We start from the raw sequence: 13,033 nt of genomic DNA, 5'->3' as shown, positions 1-13,033 counted from the left end.
GGCCTCCAGTCAGAGAGGCAGCCATCTATAGCCATTCTGTCTTCTGTGAAACCAATGTATAATCCAATTTACTACATCTAAGTGACTGACCCTCAACCAACCTCCCATGGGTACTTTGTCAAAGGTTTTGCTAACGTCCATGTAGGCAACATCCACTGCCTTGCCTTCATCAGCTCTGCTAGCAACTTCCTCAAAAAGCTCCATATGATTGGTTGGACACAACTTACCATGCACAAGGCCATGTTGGCTGTCCCTAATCAATCCCTAATCTATCCAATATTTATAAAGCCAGTCCCTTAGAATAACTTCCAAAAGCTTTCCCACTATTGATGTCAGGCCTATTGTCTCTGCCTGTCCCTGCCCCACTGAATCCTTGTCCCCATACCTCCATTCCATTCTATCTGCCTTAGTCCAGTCCCTTCCTACCTACCTCCTCAACATTTCTCATGCTCTTCAATCCCTGACCATGACTGCCTCATTTTCAGCTTGGATCTTCAGTCCCTATACGTTTCTATCCCCATCAAAAAGGCCTGGAAGTTCTTCGCTTCTTGCTTAACAAAAAAAAAAACAACCAATTCCGCTCCTCTGCCCTCCTCTGTCTGACAGAATGGGTACTCACCCTCAACAACTTTTCCTTCGGCTCCTCCTACTTTCTCCAAGATTGAGGGGTGGCTTTGGGCCACACCAATGTCTGCCTCTTCATTGGCTATGTAGAACAGTCCAGGCTCAAAGCCCTTCCTCAGTAAAATTCCCCAACTCTTCTTCTGCTACATTGACAACTGCACTGGTGCTGCTTCATGCACCCACGCTGAGCTTGTCAATTTTATCAACTTTTCCTCAAACTTCCATCCTGCCCTTAAATTCATTTGGTCCATCTCTAACAACTCCCTTCTCTTTCTTGATCTCTCTGTCTCCATCTTTGGAGACAAACTGTCAAACGTCATCTTTTATAAACATACCAATTCCCACAGTTCTCTTGACTATACTTCTTCCCACTCTATATCCTATAAAAATGCTATTCCCTTTTCTCAGTTCCTTTGCCTCCGCCACATCTGCTTTCCTTTCCAGGACATCAGAGATGTCTTCCTGCTTCAAAGAACAGTGTTTCCCCTCCTCCACCATTGATGCAGCCCTCATCTCCTCCATTTCCCAAACATCCACACTCACCCCATCTTCCCATTGCCTTCTTCTTGCCCTTACCTACCACCCCATGAGCCCAAGAGCCTCCGTATCCAGCATATTATCCTGCACAACTTCTGCCATCTCCAAAGGGATCCTACCACGAAACATATTTTTACCTCCCCCCAACCCCGTTTTCCATAGGGAATGTTCACTCCACAAATCCCTTAACCGTTCGGCCCGCCACACTAATCTCCCTCGCAGCACTTAGTGCTACACCTGTCCATCCACCTCATCCCTCACCTCCAGTCAGACCCCCAAACAGTCCATCCAGCTGAGACAACACTTCAACTGCAAATCTGCTGGAGTTGTCTGTTGTGTCTGCTACTCCCAGTGCTGCCTCCACTACATTGGTGAGATCCAACGTAGATAGGGGACCACTTTATTGAGCACCTTCGCTCCAGCCACAAAAAGCAGGATTTCCTTGTGGTCAACTACTTTACTTCTGACGCCTATTCCTGTTCCTCGTGCCAGGATGAGGCCTCCCTCATGGTGGAGGAGCAATACCACATGTTCCATCTTGGTAACCTCCAACCTGATGGTATGAATAGCGATTTCTCCTTCCAGTAAATACATTTATTTTCCCTCCCCTTCCCGTCTTCTTCTATTCCCCACTCTGGACTCTTACATCTTCTCACCCGCTTATCACCTCTTCCTGATGCCCCTCCTTCTCTTTCTCCCATGGTCCACTCTCCACTCCTATCAGATTCCTTCTTCTCCAGCCTTTTACCTTTCCCACCCACCTGGCTTCACCTATCACCTTCTAACTAGCCTCCTTCCCCTCCTCCCCCGACCCTTTTATTCTGGTGTCCAAGCTCTTCCTTTACAGTCCTGAAGAAAGGTCTCGGCTCGAAACATCTACTCTTCATTCAATTCCATAGATGGTGCCTAACCTGCTGAGTTCCCCCAGCATTTTGTGTCTGTTGCTTTTGATTTCCTGAGTCTGCAGTCATTCTCATGTGTATGTTCCCTAAATCCATTATCCTAGCCTTTTATTCTGACAGGAACATACAAAATCTGTACTCTCAGAATTTCACTTTTGAAGACCTCCCACATACCAGGTACACCTTTGCCAGAAAACACCCTGTCCTGATCCACACTTGCCAGATCCTTTCTGATATCATCAAAATTAGCCTTTTTCCAAATTTAGAAACTCAACCTGTGGACCAGACCACTCCTTTTCCATAACTACCTTAAAAGTAATGGAATGAGCTTCCTGTAGAAGTAGTAGAGGCCAGTTCAGTTGTGTCATTTAAGGTAAAATTGGATAGGTATATGGACAGGAAAGGAGTGGAGGGTTATGGGCTGAGTGCGGGTAGGTGGGACTAGGTGAGATTAAGAGTTCGGCACAGACTAGGAGGGCCGAGATGGCCTGTTTCCGTGCTGTGATTGTTATATGGTTATTATGATTCTATCCATAAATAATGCAAAGTGTTCCCTTACACAAACTCCTGTCACCTGCTCCATCTCCTTCCCTGATAGGAGATCTGGTATCACATTTTCTCCAACTGGGAACTCTATGTATTGATTAAGGAAACTTTCCTGAACCCATTTGGCAAACACTTTCCCATCCATCTCTATTACAGTACAGGAGTCACAGTCAATACGTGGAGAGTTAAAATCACCTACTATCACAACCTTATGTTTTTTTCAACTGTCTGTGATCTCTCTACAAATCTGGTCCATTAAATCCCATGGACTGTTGGGTGGTCTATAATATAATCCCATTAACTTGGTAATACCATTCTTATTCCTCAGTTCTCCCGATTAAGCCCCACCAGATGAGCTCTCCAGTCTGCCCTGACTGAGCATTGCCATGGCATTTTCCCTAACTAGTAATGCCACCCATTTCCCTTTAATCCCTCCTGCTAAAACAACAGAACCCCGGAACACTGAGCTGCCATTGTTGCCCCTCCTGCAACCAAGTCTCACTTATTCTGGCACTCTGGTTCTCATTCCCTGCAACTCTTGTATAAACCATCCCCCCTCCACCCCTGCACTAGCAAACCTTCCAACTGGGATATTAATCCCCCTCCATTTCAGGTGCAAGGCATCCCTTCTGGACAGGTTCCACCTTCTCTGGAAGAGACCCAATGATCTAAAAATCTGAAGCTCTTTCTCCTGCACCAACTCCTTAGCCACTTGTTAAACTATATGAACCTATTTCTGGCTTCACCAGCACGTGGCATGGGCAGCAATCCTAAGATCACAACCCTGGATGTCCTCTCCTTTCACTTAGCACCTAACTCCTTGAACTCACATTGCAGAACCTCGTCACTTGCCCTATCCACATCATTGGTATGTACATGGACCACGACCTCTGGCTGCTCACCCTCCCACTTAAGAACACTGAGGACTTAATCCAAGATGTTCCAGACCTTGGCACCCGGGAGGCAACATACCATCTGGGAATCTCTTTCTCGTGCATGGAGCCTCCTTTTTGTCCCCCTAACCAACAAATCCCGTCACCACAGCTCACACAGAGCCAGACTCAATGCCAGATATCTAACTGTTGTTGTCTCTATTCCTCTGCTAGGTCATCCCCCACGACTGTATCCAAAGTGGTGTGTCTGTTATTGAGGGAAATGGCCACAGAGTACTCTGCAATGGCTGCCTATCTCCTTTCTCCCTCTTGGCAGTCACTCAATCACATGTGTCTTACACCCTGGTTGTAACTACTTCCCTGAATGTCCCGTCTATCAAACCTGCAGCCTCTCAGATGATCCGGAGTTCATCCAGTTCCAGCTCCAACTCCTTAACACGGTCTGTTAGAAGTTGCACCTGGAGGCACTTCTTACTGGTGTAGTCATCAGGGACACACCACATCCCACATCTTTCAAGAGGAGAATTCCACAATCCTGTCCAGCATTCCCATTGCTCAAAATGTGCAATAAAAAAAGAACAAAAGAATAAATAACAAAAAAAGCAGGTCTCTAGAAGTGAACTCTGATGCTACGAGCTACAATAATGTTGTGCTAACTGCTATGCTACTGTGTCCCCACTCAGATGTTTCATCTGAAATACAGCACCTTTACAGTATTCTGACAATTAAGTATCAGCCTGTGATTTCATTCTTACCTGAATGAATAAGCTCTTCTTGGGCTTCCAGCCAGGTGTAGGGATCTCATATATATATATACATACATACATACATACACACACCACACACACACACACACACACACACACACACACACACACACACACACACACACACACACACACACACACACACACACACACACACACATCATCCATATCCACTCTCCTGATTGGTTAGTCCTCAGCCAATCAGGTTTCTGCTTTCCCACCTTGTTTACAGTCGAATTCCAGTTCTTACTTAGAGTGAGACCTTCATTTTTCTTAAAACTCTTATTCTCTAGTCTTATTTCAATAGCCTCCTTCACCATTCAGCCTTTGCGGAACAGTAGAAACCTGACTGGTTGAGGACTAACCAATCAGGAGAGATAGTTGAGGGGTGTATAGATAGACGTGCCTGGGCATCATCCCTGATGAAGATGGCAGTTTGTCATTGAAATGTTGGTTATAATTGATACCTGTACCTGGCTGGAAGCCTGAGAAGAGTTTATTCATCAAATACACCAGGAAAGCACCAGTTCCTTTTTCACTTACCTGAATGTTTATTGCGTACACTCAACAGGAAAATCCAGTCCTTCTAATAAAGGTGCACAGGATGATAAGAGGCATAAGTAGAGTGGAGAACCAGAGATCTTTTCATAGGGTGTAAATGGCTAACACAAAGATGATAATTTTAAGGCGATTAGAACAAAATATAGGGGGGATGTCAGAGGTAAGTTTTTTTTACAGAAAGTGGAACAGCCAGCAAGGGGGTAGTGGTAGGGATAGACACATTAGAGATATTTAAGGAAGTTTTAGATAGGCACATGGATGATAGAAAAATGGAGAGCTGTGTAGAAGGGAAGGGTTAGAGCAGGTTAAAAGGTGAAGCAAATAGCCTGCAGTGTGCTGAAATGTTGTAAGTTCTAGGAGTCCACTACCCTGTCTCCCATTATCCAGTCTTTTTCCATCACATCTAGGACCCCTTGCGTACATTTTTGACGATTTCTGATTCCCTGGCCTCCACGGTTTCACCTTCACTGTGGATGTTAAGTCTTTATCTGCATCTGTCCCCTGTCTGGAAGGTCATAGATCCTCCTCTTCTTTCTCTAACAAAGATCCAGTCAGCCCTCTTCCTCCAACATTCACGTCCATCTTGCAGAACTTGTGCCAACCCTCAACTGCTTCTCCTTCTATAGCTCGCCTTCCTACAAATGGAAGGTGTAGCCAAGGCCAGTCACGTGGTAACTGGGGCACTTGTCGCTTTGTTGCCTACATGGAACGTCCTTGTTCCAAACTTTCTGCCACCACTAGAACTCTTTCCCGATTACACTGAAGCTGCTTCCTGCACGGGTGCGGAGCTTGTCAATTTTATCAGCTTGCATCCCACCCTCTTTTTCACTCAAGTTCATCATGGATTTAAGGGGAGGGGGAGTAAATTCCAAGAAGCTGCGAGGGGCAAGTATTTTAGAAAGAGAGAGCTGGGTGCCTGGATGGCACTGCCAAAGGTGGTAGTGGAGGCAAATGTAACGCTTAGGCACAGGGCTATACAGAGACCGACCGGAGAGATGTTGACCTTGTGTAAGCAGAACCTTCACTGCAGTTTAACTTGCTCAGCACACCGTGCTTGCTCTTCTGCTGTGCTGCTCTATGTTGTTCCATGTTCACTTGACTCTTTCTGACATGTTTTTTACCTTCAAAATAACTCCAGTCCATCTCAGGAGTCAAACGTTCCGCTGACATCCACTATAACCACACTGACCCCCCACATCAACGCGTTTGAAGTTCGAAGGGCAGATTAAAAAGCTCGAAACGGAATAATCGATATCAGTCTTTATTGCCGAGGCTTTATGCAGAGGCTAGAAAAGACAGCGCTTCCTGTCTCAAACCCAAACTCTGAGTACCTTCGTCATACTCAAAAGAAACGAAATACAGAATACCTTTCACTAAATCAACAACGTATTCAGCGACGTCAAGTTTACAATGGAAGGAGAAGGTAAGAACCGACTCGCATTCGTGGATGTACATGTCACTAGGACTGGCGGTGCATTAGAGACCCCGTCTACCAGAAAGGTACACACACGGACCAGGTACCGAACTACCACAGCATGCTCCTAGCCTGCCACATGAAAAGCTTCACTCGCTCCTGATCTCAGAGAGCCCAAACACACTGCAGCACCACTGAACTTCGGGCGAGGGGAAAGAAGCGCTTATTCGAAGTATTCCAGAACAACGGCTACCTACGGATTTTCGTCAGGAGATGCTTACTAAGGAGAGAAAGTCACGCAGACTCATTGGAACGCGCAACCTTGCCCTACATCAAGAATGTATCGGAAATGACAGCTCGACTGTTCGGACCTCACGGAATCACAAACCAACAGGGACTTCAAGGTAGCTTGTCTCAAGAGTCAACATACCATGAAAGACAACCAACAGAAGCAATGCGGTGTACGGTATCACCCGTGCAGTCTGCAACAAGAACTGAGTCGACCAGGCAGGACCCAAACTCTCAGCTCGTTTACAGGAACGCAACCCAGCGGTACCGCAAAGACCGAGAAGGACACCACTTTAACTGGGACACCGCTGAGGTTCTGATGCTGGCAAACATGAGGCAGACACGAGAATTTTATAGAGACGTGGTTCTTTTCGGATAACTCCGTAAACAAACGACATCTACGAACCTCTAAGAGCCAAAGAAATAGGGGCCATTAGAATTTAAAGGTCAACTGAAGGAATCGCCAATCAGGACCGAGGCGAGCGAACCAGGATCTATATAAACGGGAGCACTGTCAGCGAGAAAGACCAACACTATGCACTGAGGATGTCATCGACCGGCGATGAAATGTCTGCAAGCGAATTACCAAGCCCAGCGAATCCTGCAACGTCAAACGCCTCGGCCCGAGCTACCAATATTCACCACCAGCCCACACCTCTTCCCACATTGTCCCTTGTTAGGATCCCAACCTTTTCTCTCTATTTCTCCATCCTCACTGCATCTGCATTCAAGAGGAATCCAGGACATTTGAAATATCCTTCTTTTACAGGAAACGTGGCTTCCCACCCACTGCTGATGAAACCTTTGTTTGCATTTCCTCCATTTTCCAGACTCCCTACCGAACAAAGCAGCGATAGATATTCCTTGGTCCTCACACTTCACCCCAATGGCTTTAATATCTTTCATATTATTCTTTATAGTTTTCACCAGCTACAGCAATATTCCCCCATCTCTTATAGCTTTCTTGTGAAGATCGATCTTCTGTAACGTCCTGGTTTGCTAATCCCCCCCCCCCCCATCCTGGTACACATTCTCTCTGCAACTGCAGGAGGTGCAACTCCTACACCTCCTCCCTTACTACTATCCATTAGCCTAAATAGCCCTTCCAGCCTCCTCGAGTTTTCTATGCCTCTATCAGGTCACCTTTTAACCTCTTTGGCTCCAGGAACAAAACAATCACAGCTTATCCAACATCTCCCCAATCCAGGCAGCATCCTGGCGAATATCCTTTGCACAATCTCTGGCATTACCACATCTTTTCCATAGTGGGATGATCAGAAATACCTACAATACTCCAAGTGCAGACTCACCGGTGTTCTGTAAAGTTACAGCATTTACATTCTATGTCCTGACCTGGAAAGAAAACATGCCATGTGCCTTCTACTGCTGTCTACTGGTGTTACCATATTAAGGGCACTTTGTATCTGAATCCCAAGGTCCCAATGTACATCAACATTCCTTTGCAGCCTTCCATTTACAGTATGTTCTGTTTCTATTCAACTTCCTAGTATGAAATCGTCCTTAACCAGCCATCAAAGCTTTCCTGATAGTTTGTGAATATTCACGTGGAGTTATGCGGTCTGGTATGGGAACGCCAATGCCCTTGAACGGAAAAAGACTAGTAGTGGACACAGCCTAGTCCATCACAAGTAAAGCCCTCCCCAGCACTGAAGACATTTACAAGGAGCGCTATTGCAGGAAAGCAGCATCCATCATCAAGAGCAAACACGAGGAAATCTGCAGATGCTGGAAATTCAAACAACAACACACAAAATGCTGGTGGAACACAGCAGGCCAGGCAGCATCTATAGGGAGAAGCACTGTTGACGTTTCGGGCCGAGACCCTTCATCAGGACTAACTGAAAGGAGGGATACTAAGAGATTTGAAAGTAGTGGGGGGAGGGGGAAATGCATTTTTTTCACATTTTCCCCTCCCCCCCTCTACTTTCAAATCTCTTAGTATGTATTTCATGTGGTAAACATGAAATGAAATCCTTAGAAAGTGGTGACATAGGATCAGAAGGTGCAGAAAATTTGTGGGTAGAGTTAAGAAACTGCAAAGGTAAAAGGTCCCTGATGGGAGTTATGCACAGTAGCAAGGACGTGGGATATAAATCTCAACAGGAAATAACACAGGCAATGATGTGATGATGGCAATGTTACCATTGTCATTGGGGGTTTCAATATGCAGGTAACTGGGAAAATCAGATTGGTGCTGGATCCCAAGAGAGGGAATCTGACTATGAGTTGGCATTTTAGAGCAGCTTGGTTGAGCCCACGAGGGGAAAGGCAATTCTGGATTGGGTGTAGTGTAGTGACCCAGATTTGATTAGGGAGCTTAAGGTAAAGCAACCCTTAGGAGACAGTGATCATAATATGATAGAATTCACCCTGCAGTTTGAGAGGGAGAAGATGAAGTCAGATATATCAGTATTGTTGTCTAAAACTAACCACAGTATACAAATCAGTTAACTTGAATAAATAAAGTACAGTGGAAGTAGAAAAGCTAACAGTCTCTGTTCTTGCCATCTGCTTGAAGGAGATGGAGGTGGCCATTTTGTAAGACTGTCCTTGCAGCCCCCACTTTGTGAAGTCATTAATGAACTGGTTCTTGCTCTGGGATAACTTAATCAGAGCAATTGAATGTGGAAACAAGAAGTTGCAGCTAATGACCTGCTAAACCTGAGACCATTCTCAGACAAGTATCTATGTGAAGTGGCAGGTTTTCAGGGAGAGGTCATCTGCTTTGACTTTTTTGAACCAGTCAGAGTTGAAAAGAACAAAGGCATGAGGTTGAAGGCAGAGACCACAGAACAATGCTTGTTGTAACCCTGGACCAAGAGCCAACAGGATGGAGATGCATCATTTGAACTAATGGGAAATATTTTAAGAGGAGCTTTAAATGCAAAGGAACTACATCTCTCCAGAGACCAGCTACAGGTCATGGTTTTGGAGAACTACACAGACATGTGAAGATTGGAACAAGACCATGAGGAATTTTCTCAAGTAATACCTTTTCTCTTCATTGATTGTTCATGCAGGGTCAGGGAATCCTAGTGGGTGTGTACACAAGTAGTTAATTGGTGAACCCACGTGCTTCTTAGTTGAGACAATAACAGGTACTTGTTGGTAAGTATGGATTCTCTTTTTTCCCTCTCTCACCTTATTTCCTTGCTCGCCCATCACCTCCTTCTGGTGCTCCTCCCCTTTTTCTTTCTTCCATGGCCTTCTGTCTCTTTCACTAATCACCTTGTGTTTCTCTCTCCCCTTCCCCCACCTTTTAAATCTACTCCTCACCATTTCTTCTCCAGTCCTGCCAAAGGGTCTCAGCCCGAATCATCGACTATACTCTTTTCCATAGATGTTGCCTGGCCTGCCTGGCCTGGCCTGGCCTGCTGAGTTCCTCCAACAGAATTATAGTGGGAATTACAGAGGCATGAGGGATCATCTGGCCAATGTGATTTGAAGGCAACACTATCAGGGAAGAGGCCAGAACAGCAATGACTGGAGTTTCTGGGATCAATTTGGAAGGCACAGGATAGATACATACCAAGGATGAGGAAGTATTCTAAAGGAAAGATGAGGCAACCTCGGCTGACAAGAGAAGTCAAAAACAGCATAAAAGCAAAAGAGAGAGCAAATAATATAGCAAAAATTAGTTGGTATTTAGAGGATTGGAAAGCTTTTAAGAATAAACAGAAGGCAACTAAAAATGCATAAGGAGAGAAAAGGTGAAATATGAAGATAAGCTAGCCAATAATATCAAAGAGAATGCCAAAAGTTTTTTTCCAATATATAGATAGTAAAAGGGAGGCAAGAGTGGATATTGGACCACTGGAAAGTGATCCTGGAGAGACAGTAAAGGAGGACAAAGAATTGGCAGACAAACCCAAGAAGTGTTTTGTATAAGTCTTCAATGTGAAAAACACTAGCAGTATACCAGAAATTTGAGAGTGTCAGGGGGCAGAAGTGAGTATAGTTGCTATTATTAAAGAGAAGCTGTTTGGAAAACTGAACGTTTTGAAGATAGATAAGTCACCTCGACCAAATGAACCACACCCCAGGGCTCTGAAAGAGGTAGCTGAAGAGATTGTGGAGGCTTTGGTAATGATCTTTCAAGAATCACTAGATTCCGGAGGACTGGAAATTTGAAAATGTCACTCCACACTTTAAGAAGGGTGGGAATTACAGGCAAGTTGGCCTGATGTTGGAGCCTATTATTAAACATGAGGTTTCAGAGTATTTGCAGGTGCATGACAAAGTGGGCCAAAGTCAGCATGGTTTCCTAAAGGGGAAATCTTGTCTAACAAACAGGCAGGATGGATGAAGGAGAGTCAGCAGATGTTCTTTACTTGGATTTTCAGGCCTTTGACAAGGTGTCGCACATGAGGCTTCTTAACAAGATAAGAATCCATGGTCTTACAGGAAGGATACTATCATGGAAAGATCAGTTGATTGGCAGGAGGCAGAGTCTGAATAAAAGGGGCCTATTTGGGTTGGTTGCTGGAGATAAATGGTGTTCCACAGTGTTTGATATTGAGTCTCCTTCTTTTCATGTTACAGTATATGTCAATGATTTGGATAATGGAATTGATATCTTTGTGCCCATGTTTGCAGATGATACAAAGATAGGAGGAGGGGCAAATAGTGTTGGGGAATGAAGGGATCTACAGAAGAACTTAGATTGGGAGAATGGCTAAAGGAGTGGCTGATGGAATATAGTACAGGGAGGTGGATGGTCATGCACCTCGGTAGAAGGATAAAGGCATAGACTATTTTCTAAACAGGGAGAAAATTCAAAAATCAGAGGTGTAATGAAACTTGGGAGTCCTTGTGCAGGATTCCCTAATAATGAACTTGCAGACTGAGTCAGTGTTAAGGAAAGTAAATGCAATGTTAGCATTTGTTTCAAGAGGACTGGAATATACGAGCAAGGATATGATACTGAAACTTTATAAAGCAGCGGTCAGACTTCACTTGGAGTATTGTGAGTAGTTTGGACCTCTTATCTAAGAAACGATGTGCTGGCATTGGTGAGGATCCAGAGGACGTTCTTGAGAATGATTCTGGGATTGCAAATGTAAACATATAAAACACAGAACAGAGAACAGCACAGGAACAGGCTCTTCAGCCCACTATGTTGTGCCAAACCAGCTAGAAAATATATCAAAAAAAGCCCCAAAAACTAAATCCCTCCTCCTTACAACATCTTCCTCATATTCATGTGCCTACCTATGCGTGTCTTAAAAGCATCTAATGTATTTGCCTCTAACACCGTACCAGGCAGTGCATTCCAGGCATCTACCACTCTCTAAGTAGAAAACTTACCCCTCATGACCCCTTTAAGCCTACCTCCTCTCATGTTCAAGGCATGCCCTCTGGTATTAGATATTTCTACCCTAGGAAAAAGATACTCCCTCTCTACTCTATCTTTGCCTCTCATAATCCTATAAACCTCTATCAGATCTCCCCTCAGTCTCTGCTGCTCCAGAGAAAACAACACAAGTTTATCCAGCTTCTTGTGACAGCACATGCCCTCTAAACCATAAACCTTTTAACCACCCTATCGACCTGTGTAGCCACTTTCAAGGAGCTATGAACTTGGATCCCAAGATCTCTCTCCTCAGCAACACTGTGAAGAATCTTGCCCTTGACAGTGTACTGTCTCCTTGCATTTGCCCTGCCAAGGTGCAACTCCTCACATTTATCTGGGTTAAACTCCATCTGCCATTTCTTAGCCCACACTTGCAACTGGTCTATATCACATTGTATTAGTTACCAGTCTTCCACACTATCCACAACTCCACCAATCTTAATATCAACTGCAAACTTACACACCCATCTACATTGTTGTCCTGGTCATTTATATGTACCACAAACAGCGGAAGTCCAACACAGATTCCTATGGAACGCCACTAATTACAGACCTCCAGCTCAAATAAGTCCCTTCAACCGCTACCCTCTATATTCTATGCGCAAGCCAGTTCTGATTTCAAACAGCCAATTTGCCAGGGATCTCATGCATCTTAATCTTCTGGAATAGCCTCCAATGAGGAACTTTGTGAAACACCTTACTAAAATCCATGCAAACAATATCCACTGCTCTACCTTCATCAATCTCTCATCACTTTGTCAGAAAACTCAGTCAAGTTGCTAATATATGACTTGACCCACACAAATCTATACTGGCTCTCCCTAACTGGGCCATGGGTTTCCAAATGCTCATATATCCTATCTCTAAAAATTTTCTCCAGCAATTTCCCTACAACTGATGTGAGACTCACAAGTGTTTAGTTTCCAAGATTTTCCTTTGTTCCTTTATAAAAAACCAATATCCTCTCTAAGGTGTGCACATATATATTTTGCTACTAGTGTACAAAGGAACTTAAACTGCACACAAAAGTTTGTCACCCTTTACCTTGTTGACATGTTAAGTATATTTCACAATCATACCCAATCACATTTCCTTTTTCAGTTTCTGATGTGAATGGTGTTGACAAC

The sequence above is a fragment of the Hypanus sabinus genome, chromosome 22 (genome assembly GCF_030144855.1).
Source record: "Hypanus sabinus isolate sHypSab1 chromosome 22, sHypSab1.hap1, whole genome shotgun sequence".
NCBI classification, from domain to species: domain Eukaryota; kingdom Metazoa; phylum Chordata; class Chondrichthyes; order Myliobatiformes; family Dasyatidae; genus Hypanus; species Hypanus sabinus.
The sequence above is the reverse complement of the archived record's forward strand: the minus strand, read 5'-3'. Positions refer to the sequence as shown.